General features: G+C 34.6%; 1 pseudogene; it reads right to left on the bottom strand.

Moving 5' to 3' along the window:
- Positions 1-5,425: 5,425 nt before the first annotated feature.
- Positions 5,426-7,975, bottom strand: LOC101435321 (ESF1 homolog pseudogene; annotated as a pseudogene).
- Positions 7,976-9,323: the final 1,348 nt, after the last annotated feature.

A 9,323-nucleotide genomic window follows, 5' to 3' on the forward strand; every position in this document is an offset into this window, starting at 1 on the left:
CAAGGTGTACAAAACCGTAATATCATTTTATATCTAATTCTGGAATGTTTGTAGACTGCATGAAACCTATAGGTGGACCACATAGGAATTGGGTCTCTGTATTCACATTTAGATTAATGGCCATCCAACATGGGCTCTGGAATTTGAGAGCAGTCCCAGAATTCAGGGGACAGCTTTTAAACAGCCTACAGAACTATAAAAAAGCAGCAATCAGCCGCAGGCATCCAGAAACTTGGTTCTGAATTTACCACTGTCTTCCACCAAGAATGACCTTATAATATACTTCTCATCATGCAGGAGACAGTTTTACAATATAATGCCGGCAAGGTCTTGCTAGAAGAACTGAGTTTAATGAGGATGGACTTGAGTGTTCAGAGTGGAATGAAGGGTGAGACTGTGTACTCAAACAGACTGAATGGGTAAACTGGAATCACCTCTTGCTTTTTCCTTTAAAGATTCTTATTCTCGTTACACATTTCTGGCCCCCTTATGGTACAATTATTAATACTGCCTGTAGTGGGCTGAAAACTCTTCAAATAACCCCAAGTTCATGTTTACCCAGAATCTCAGAATGTGACTTCATTTGGAAAAATGGGCATACCTTTGAGATATTGCAGGTTCAGTTCCAGACCACCACAAAAAAGCGAGTATCATAATAAGAGTCACATGAATTTTTTGGTTGCCCAGTGCATATAAAAGTTCTGTTTATACAATACTGTAGTCTATCAAGTGTGCAATAGCTTTATGTCTAAAAAATGTGCATACTTTAATTTAAAATACATATTGGCAAAAAATTCTAACCATTATCTGAGCCTTTGCTGATGGAGGGTCTTGCTTTGCTGTTGATGGCTGCTGACTGGTCAGGGTGGTGGCTGCTGAAGGTTGGGGTGGCTGTGGCAATTTCTTATAAGACAGCAGTCAAGTTTGCCATATCATTTCAAACTTCCTTTAATGAAAAAGTTTTCTGTAGCATGTGATACTATTTGATAGCTTTTTACCCACAGTAGTATTTTTTTCAAAATCCTCTCACCCTGCTGTGCTTTATCAACTAAGTTGATAATATTCTAAATTCTAATTCTAATATTCTAAATCCTTTGTTGTTATTTCAATAACGTTCATAACATCTTCATCAGGAGCAGATTCTTCTCGAGAAGGCACTTTCTTTGCTCATCTGTAAGAAGCAATTCCTTATCCATTCAAGTTTTTTCTTTTAAAAAAATCTATTTTATTGAAATGTATTCATAAACCATATAATCCATCTAAAGCATACAATCAATGGCATTTGTTATACTCACAGAGTTGTGCATTCATGACTGTAAACAATATTAGAGCATTTTCATTATCCAAAAAGAAAACCCTCCTACTTAGTAGGCACCTCTCAATCTCTCTATCTTTCCACTGCCATACATAACTGATAATCTATTTCCATCTGTTAAATAAAATTATTTGTGTTTACCTTTTGTATAAATAAAGTCAAACATATGCAGTACTTTCTGTGTAGTTTCTTTCCCTTATCATACTTCCTTTTTTTTTAAACCTTTGATGGAAGAATATTAATACATTAGTAAACCTTACAGTTCCTAATTTGCTTTGGTTGTATTTTTATCCAAATATCACCCCATTATTAACATCTTGTAACATTACTGTACATTTGTTCTGTTAAACATTCATATATATACACTACTAACCATGCACATTTACCACACAAGGGTTGGCTATCCTATACAGTTCTATGTTTCATTTTTTAGTTTTCCTTCTAGTGATATATATGACCTCAGACTTTCCCTTTCAACCATTATCATACCCCAATATTAGTGCTGCTAATTACAAATACTATAATATACTTTCAACATTTCTATCCTTTTCCAAGCACTTACAAGCAAACTTTAAAATTTTTAATTAATTAATTAATTAATTAATTAATTTTTTAACCAATTCTGTACAGATTAAGCTTTAGCTTTCATTCTCTATTTTCATTCTTTCTTCTGGTGACCTATATTCTAGCTATTAACTCCATGAGTTTGCTCATTATATTTAGTTTTTATATAATAGTGATATCATACAATATTTATTCTTTTGTGTCCAGCTTGCTTCACTCAACATAATGTTCATCATGCTGTCATATGCTTAACAACTCTGTTTCTTCTTACAACTGAGATGTATATATATAGCACAATTTGTTTATCTATCCAACGGTTGAGGGACATCTGCATTGTTTCCATCTTTTGGCATTTGTGAATAATGTTGCTATTAATATCTGTGTGCAGATATCTATTCGTGTCCCTGCTCTCAGTTCTTCTGGGTATATAACTAGTAGTGGTATTGCCAGGTCACATGGTGGGTCTGTATTTAACTTAGGAACTTTCAGTCTTCCACAGCAGCTGTCCCATTCCACATTCCCACCAACAACGAATAAGTGCTTCAGTTTCTCCACATCCTCTCCAAACTTGTAGTAGTTTTTTTCTCTTTTTTTAAAATAATGGCCATTCTAATAGGTGTGAAATGATAGCTCATTGTAGTTTTGATTTACATTTCCCTAATAGCTTGTGATGTTGAGTATCTTTTCATGTGCTTTTTGTCATTTGTATTTCCTCTTTGGAAAAATGTATATTCAAGTCTTTTCCCCAGTTTTTAATTGGATCATTTGACTTTTTATTTTTGAATTGTAGGATCTCTTTACATATCATGGATATTAAATCCTTATCAGTTATGTGATTTCCAAATATTTTCTTCCATTGAGTATGCTGCCTTTTCACCCTCTTGAAAAAGTCATTTGAAGTGCAAAAGTGTTTAATTTTCAGGAGGTCCCATTTATTTATTTTTCTTTTATTGTTTGTGTTTTAGGTATGAGGTCTAAGAACCTAATTCCTACTACCCAATCTTGAAGATGTTTTCCTACATTATCTTCTAGAAGTTTTATGGTCCTAGCTTTTATGTTTAGGTCTTTGATCCATTTTGAGTTGATTCTTATATAGAGAGTAAGATAGGGGTCCTCTTTCATTCTTTTGGTTATGGATATCCAGTTTTCCCAGCACTGTTTGTTGAAGATCTATTATGTCCCAGTAAAGTGGATTTGGTAAGCTTATCAAAAAACAGTTTACCATAGAAGTGAGGGTCTATTTCTGAGCTCTCACTTTGATTCCATTGATTGATGTGTATATTTTTATGCCAATACCATGCTGTCTTGACCACTGTAGCTTTGGATTATGCTTTAAGGTGAGTAAGTATGAGTCCTCTCACTTTGCTCTCCTTTTTTAAGATGTATTTCACTATTTGGGTCCCTTTACCTTCCAAATGAATTTGGTAATTGACTTTTTTATTTCTGTAAAGCAGGCTGTTGGAATTTTGATTGGGATTGCATTGAATCTATAAATCAATTTGGGGAGAATTGACATCTTAATACTTAGTCTTCCAATCCATAAACATGGAAAGTGCTTGCATTAATTCAGTTCTTCCTTGATTTTTTTTAGCACTGCTCTGTAGTTTTATGAGTAAAAGTCCTTTACATCACCGGTTAAATTAATTCTTAGATATTTGATTATTTCCTTTCTCTTTTTTTAAAAATAGAAGATACTTAATAAATGTTTTTTTTAAAGCTTTATTTTTAATTTATTTCTCTCCCTTCTCCCCACCCAGATGTCTGCTCTCTGTGTCCCATTCCCTGTATGTTCTTCTGTGACCGCTTCTACCCTTCTTAGCAGCACCAGGAATCTGTGTTTCTTTTTGTTGCGTCATCTTGTTGTGTCAGCTCTCAGTGTGTGTGGCACCATTCTTGGGCAGCCTGCACTTTCTTTCATGCTGGGTGGTTCTCCTTATGGGGCGCACTCCTTGCGCATGGGGCTCCCCTATGCAGGGGACGCCCCTGTGTGTCACAGCACTCCTTGCGTGCATCAGCACTGTGCATGGGCCAGCTCCACACGGGTCAAGCAGGCCCAGTGTTTGAACCACGGACCTCCCATGTGGTAGGCGGATGCCCTATCCATTGGGCCAAGTCTGCTTCCCTTTGATTATTTTCATTATTATTGTGAATGGAATGTTTTTCTTGATTTCCACCTCAGATTGCTCATTACCAGTGTATAACACTACTGATTCTTGCAAATTGATCTTGTATGCTGTCACTCTGCTGAACTCATTTATTAGTTCTACTAACTTTGTCATAGATAGTTCAGAATTTTCTAAATATAGTATCATGTCATCTGCAAAAAATGAGAGTTTGCTTCTCTTTTTCCAATGTGGATGCCTTTTATTTCTTTTTCTTGCCTAATTGCTCTAGCTAGAATATCTATCACAACGTTAAATAACAGTGGTGACAGTGGGCATCTTTCCCAATCTTAAAACTTTCAAACTTTTCTCATTAAGTATGATGTTGGGGGTGGGTTTTTCATATATGTCCTATATCATGTTAAGGAATTTTCCTTCTAGTCCTATCTTTGAGTTGTTTTTATTTATTAAGAAAGGATGCTGGAATTTGTCAAATGTCTTTTCTGTGTCAATTGCAATGATCATGTGGTTTTTTTTTTTCCTTTGATTTGTTAATGTGGTCTATTAAGTTAATTGATTTTCTTGTGTTGAATCACCCTTGCATACCAGGAATAAAACTCACTTGATCATGGTATATACTTCTTTTAATATGTTGTTGGATTCTATTTAGTTGAGAATTTTTTATCTATATTCATTGGAGAGATTAGCCTATACTTTTCAATTCTTACAGTATCTTTATCTGGTTTTAGTATTAGGGTAATGTTGGTTTCATAAATTGAATTGATAATTTTCAGTCCTCTTCAGTTTTTGGAAGAGTTTAAACAGGATTGGAATTAATTCTTGAACTGCTTGGTAGAATTCATCTGTGAAGCCATCTGGACCTGGACTTTTCTTAGTTGTGATTTTTAAAAAAAATTTTTCCAGAGATTACCTCATTGGAGGTGCATACAATGAAATACATCAGTGTTATACAAAATAATAAAAATATTTTGCTCTTCAATTTACAAATTAATTTCATAAACTATAATAAACATGAGAAAACTACAAAGAAGTTCTCAGTTTCCATCCTTCATGGCTAGAAAAAGAAATTATTTTAATAGAGATCTAACTCTGCCCCTGCTTGCAGAGAAATTAATGTATTACAAATATATATTTTCATATTGTCCCTAGCCCTTACACAGACTTAAGATTGGACATGGTTCTATTTTTTTTTTTACAGAGAATTATAAATAGTCTTGTAAAAGATAACTTTCTATTAATAAGAACTAAATTTCATTAGATTTATAATGAAATTTATAAATTCAATAATTCAAGTTACTCTTGAATTAATTGTGATTCATTTGTGGGAATGTATGGTATATATCTTTCAATCATCTACAATTTGATCCAACAATTATTTATGGATAGAAATTCTATAATCATCAGAAGATTTTATTCATGTTCTTTAAAGGTAGCTTTGTCCCAGTAAATATTCCTTCACTCTTTCTGTATATATTAGGAGAACAAAAAATAAATAACAGCCAGTTATTTGACTTTTGTTTTTTCTTGCTTGAAACTGCTCTGTTTTGTGTTTTATAGATTTGATCAGCACTAATAAGGCAGGATCAATGGACTTCTTCTTTTGTGACTCCTTTGGAATCATCTCGCTCTCTTTTTCTTTATTGCCTGAATAAGTTCCTGTTCATTTTGTTCTCTTTGCTGAGCTTTCTCTTCAAGGATTCTTTCCATATCTTTTGCTTTCTTGAAATTGGGATATGAGGGATTCAAACTGAACAAGCGGGAAGTTTGTATTGCCTCACAACGTTTGTAATTCCTCCTGTAATTCCTTCAGTAATTCCTTCTTTTTCATAAGCAGCTTATTCTTCTTTCCTCTCAGATTCTGGTGTCCCACAATCTTGTTATTGAAGTGTTTCTTGCTGTCCTCCTCCTCATTTATCATGAAAAAAGCTATTTCAGCCTTTTGTCTTTCTATTCCAATTTCTTCCTCTGGAGATGTGCAATCTTTTGTAGATTTCATTGATTTATTTCTCTTTATACCCTTTTAAAAAAAATTCTTTGACAAAGTATGAGTCATTCAAATTAACATCAGAGAAAAGTTCATCTTCATTGGTCTCTTCAGTAAAGAGCCTTCTGTATCTTTTTCAGTCCGTTTTTCTCTTTCTTCTTCTCTAGGAATTGTTCCCAAAGGGTTAATTTATCCTTTCCTTCCAATTTGTTTTTGACCAGCTCTTCTGCACTCTCTACAAGACCTGGAACAGACTTAATTTCCATTTCCATATTGTTTTCTTCGCCTTTTTTGTTTTTCTTGGTAACTTGCAAGAGCTGCCTGTATGTAACAAATTTTTTATCATCCTTCTGACTTTTCTGTCTTCTCATCATCTTCTACATTGACTCCATCATTACCTTGTAGCTCCTTTTCTTTCTCCTCTTCATCTTCACTTGAGGAAGCTAAGTAGCTTCAAAAATCTGTGTCCAAAAGATCTTCTTTTTTAAACTTCCTGTTGAGTGTTGTAATTCTTTCGTGATAAGTATCATCCCAAGTATGTTGACTATAGACATTCTTATTGCAGCAAATGTGAAATATTTTTGGTTTATATGCTGTGAAATCCACTTCTGAAGCTATGGCCTTGGGCATGTCATCAAAATTAATATCATCTGGTATAAACCTTAGATCTATGAAAGAACAACTACTTTCAAACTCCAGGCCATCACAATCCTTGGAAATTTTACCAGTTGTTACAGGAGAATCATAGTCTACTATTGCCTAACAGTACAATCACTTGAATTGATAATCTCTCACTTTTTCTCTAGAGGTCCAGTCCTTTTCAGGGGCATCCTTGGGAATGCTTAATAATTCTACTGGCCCTTGAACTTGCTCTTCCTTCATCCTCTCCTTTCCAAACTCTAAAGGATTTATCTTTGCAGAAAATATAACCCCTCCTTTAGGTTTAAATGAACTGAATAGAGCCAACAAATATTTTGCCTTTAATCTATCCCAGTCCAAACTGATAATCAATGTGTAATCTCAACAGTCTGAGGAATATCTATATTTAATTTTCTCCAAGCATGCTCAAAAATAGATTTCTCTGAAAGTAAACTGTCATGTTTTCTTCATCTTCTTCATCTTCAGAACTAGTTTCTGTATTTTCTTTATCCCTAGCAAGATCAGGACCATTGACACTTTCATCTTTATTCTCCTTATCTTCATCATCTTATTCCATCATCCCCATCATCATCATCATCTGAAGCTCTACCAACTCCTATTTCATCTTTAGTCTTCATCATCTTCCATTTCACTAACACTTTCTGACTCTTTCTCCAGAGTAACTTTATCAAACATTTTACCACCTGTTGAGTTTTCATCACTGTTTCCTTCCATTATGGGTGGAACCACTGATTGTATTTCTCTTCTTGTCTCAGGGCACTTGACCTTGGTAGTTTCACAGTGATGCCAGAGTCTGTGTGGAATATTGTCTTTTTTCCTATTTGGTATGTTTTTGTGTGAACTACTCACTATCCTTCTTGGGACTTCTTTTTGCATCTAACTTCTTAGATTTATATGAAATTTTCATTTTCTGAATTCTTTCAAAATTATCTAATTCATTTTTATTTACAGAATCCTTTTGATTAATTTTCCTTATTTCTTTATTTTCCTTTTTCTCCTCAACTAGATTTTTTGAATCTAATCTTTTGTAGTCTAGGATTTTTACTTATTCATTTTATTTTGGATCACTAATTTGCTATCTTTCTCAGAGAGATCTGAATCAGAATCTGAAAGGTCATAAAAGTGTTTCAACTCTTCTGTAATTCTCCAGTTGAAGGGCACTCCCTTTTATCCACGGCATAGTTCAATTTGAGCTTTTTGTCATGAAATGTGGCTCAAGATCTTTGTCATTTTTAACTTTTCTATCATTTTCTGGCCTATCCTGAAATTTCAGGTCCTGTGTAACCTGTCTAAACCATTGTCACTCATTATTTCTTGTTTGGGAATCATTTTTAAATGTCTGTACAGGACAAATGCTTGAAGAAATGAACTACTACGCTGAGCCTCCTGTTGGAATATTTTTGATGACTTATTCAATCTCTCTACTTGTGATTGGTTTGTTGAAGTATTCTATTTTTTCTATTTCTTCTGGAGAAGGTGGTTAGTACATTTCTAGGAATTTTTGCATTTCATCTGGGTTGTCTAAATTATATAAGTTTTCAATATCCTCTTATGATTCTTATTATTTCTATACAGTAAGTAGTAATATCCCCCCTTTTAATTCATGATTTTATATATTTGCATCAGCTCTCTTTTTTTCTGTTAGTCTAGCTAAGGGTTTGTCAATTTTATTGATCGTAAAGAACCAGTTTTTGATTTTGTTGATTTTCTCTCCTTTTTTTTTTTTTGTTCTCAATTTCATTTATTTCTGCTCTAATATTTGTTATTTCTTTCTCTCTGCTTGATTTGGGGTTAGTTTTCTGCTCTTTTTCCAACTCCTCAAGGTGTTCCATTAAGATCTTTGTTTTGTTTTGTTTTTTTAAGATTTTATTTTTTATTTATTTCTCTCTCCTTCCCAGCCCTTCCCCCTGCCCCCCCCCCCCCAGTTGTCTGCTCTGTGTGCCCATTCCCTGTGTGTTCTTCTGTCTCCATTTATATTCTTGTCAGAGGCACCAGGAATTTGTGTCTCTTTTTGTTGCATCATCTTGCTGCGTCAGCTCTCCATGTGTGCATCGCCACTCCTGGGCAGGTTGCACTTTTCTTCATGCTGGGTGGCTCTCCTTACGGGGTGCACTCCTTGCCCATGGTGCTCCCCTATGCAGGGGACACCCCTGCTGGGCACGGCACTTGTTGTACGCATCAGCACTGTGTGGGGGCCAGCTCATCACATGGATCAGGAGGTTCTGGGTTTGAACATCCCAGGTAGGTGGATGCTCTATCCATTGAGCCAAATCTGCTTCCCCCATTAAGGTCTTTGATTTCAGGTCTTTCTTCCTTTTTAACATAGGAACTTAGGTCTATAATTTTTCCTCTCAGCACTGTCCTTGCTACACCACATAGGTTTTGATATGTTGTGATCTTGTTTTCATTTGTGTGACACTTACTGATTTCTCTTGCAATTTTTTCTTTGACCCACTGAAGTTTAAGAGTGTGTTGTTTAATTTCCACAAACTTTTGGATTTTCCCTTTTTTCTACCTGTTGTTGATTTCCAGCTTCATTCCATATGACCAGAGAAACTACTTTTTATGTAATTTCAATCTTTTTGAAATTTAATGAGATCTGTTTTGTGACCCAACATGTGGTCTATCTTGGAGAAAAATATATGAATACTTGAGAAGAATGTATATACTGCTGTTT

This window comes from Dasypus novemcinctus, chromosome 5, assembly GCF_030445035.2.
Source record: "Dasypus novemcinctus isolate mDasNov1 chromosome 5, mDasNov1.1.hap2, whole genome shotgun sequence".
In the NCBI taxonomy this organism is placed as follows: Eukaryota; Metazoa; Chordata; class Mammalia; order Cingulata; family Dasypodidae; genus Dasypus; species Dasypus novemcinctus.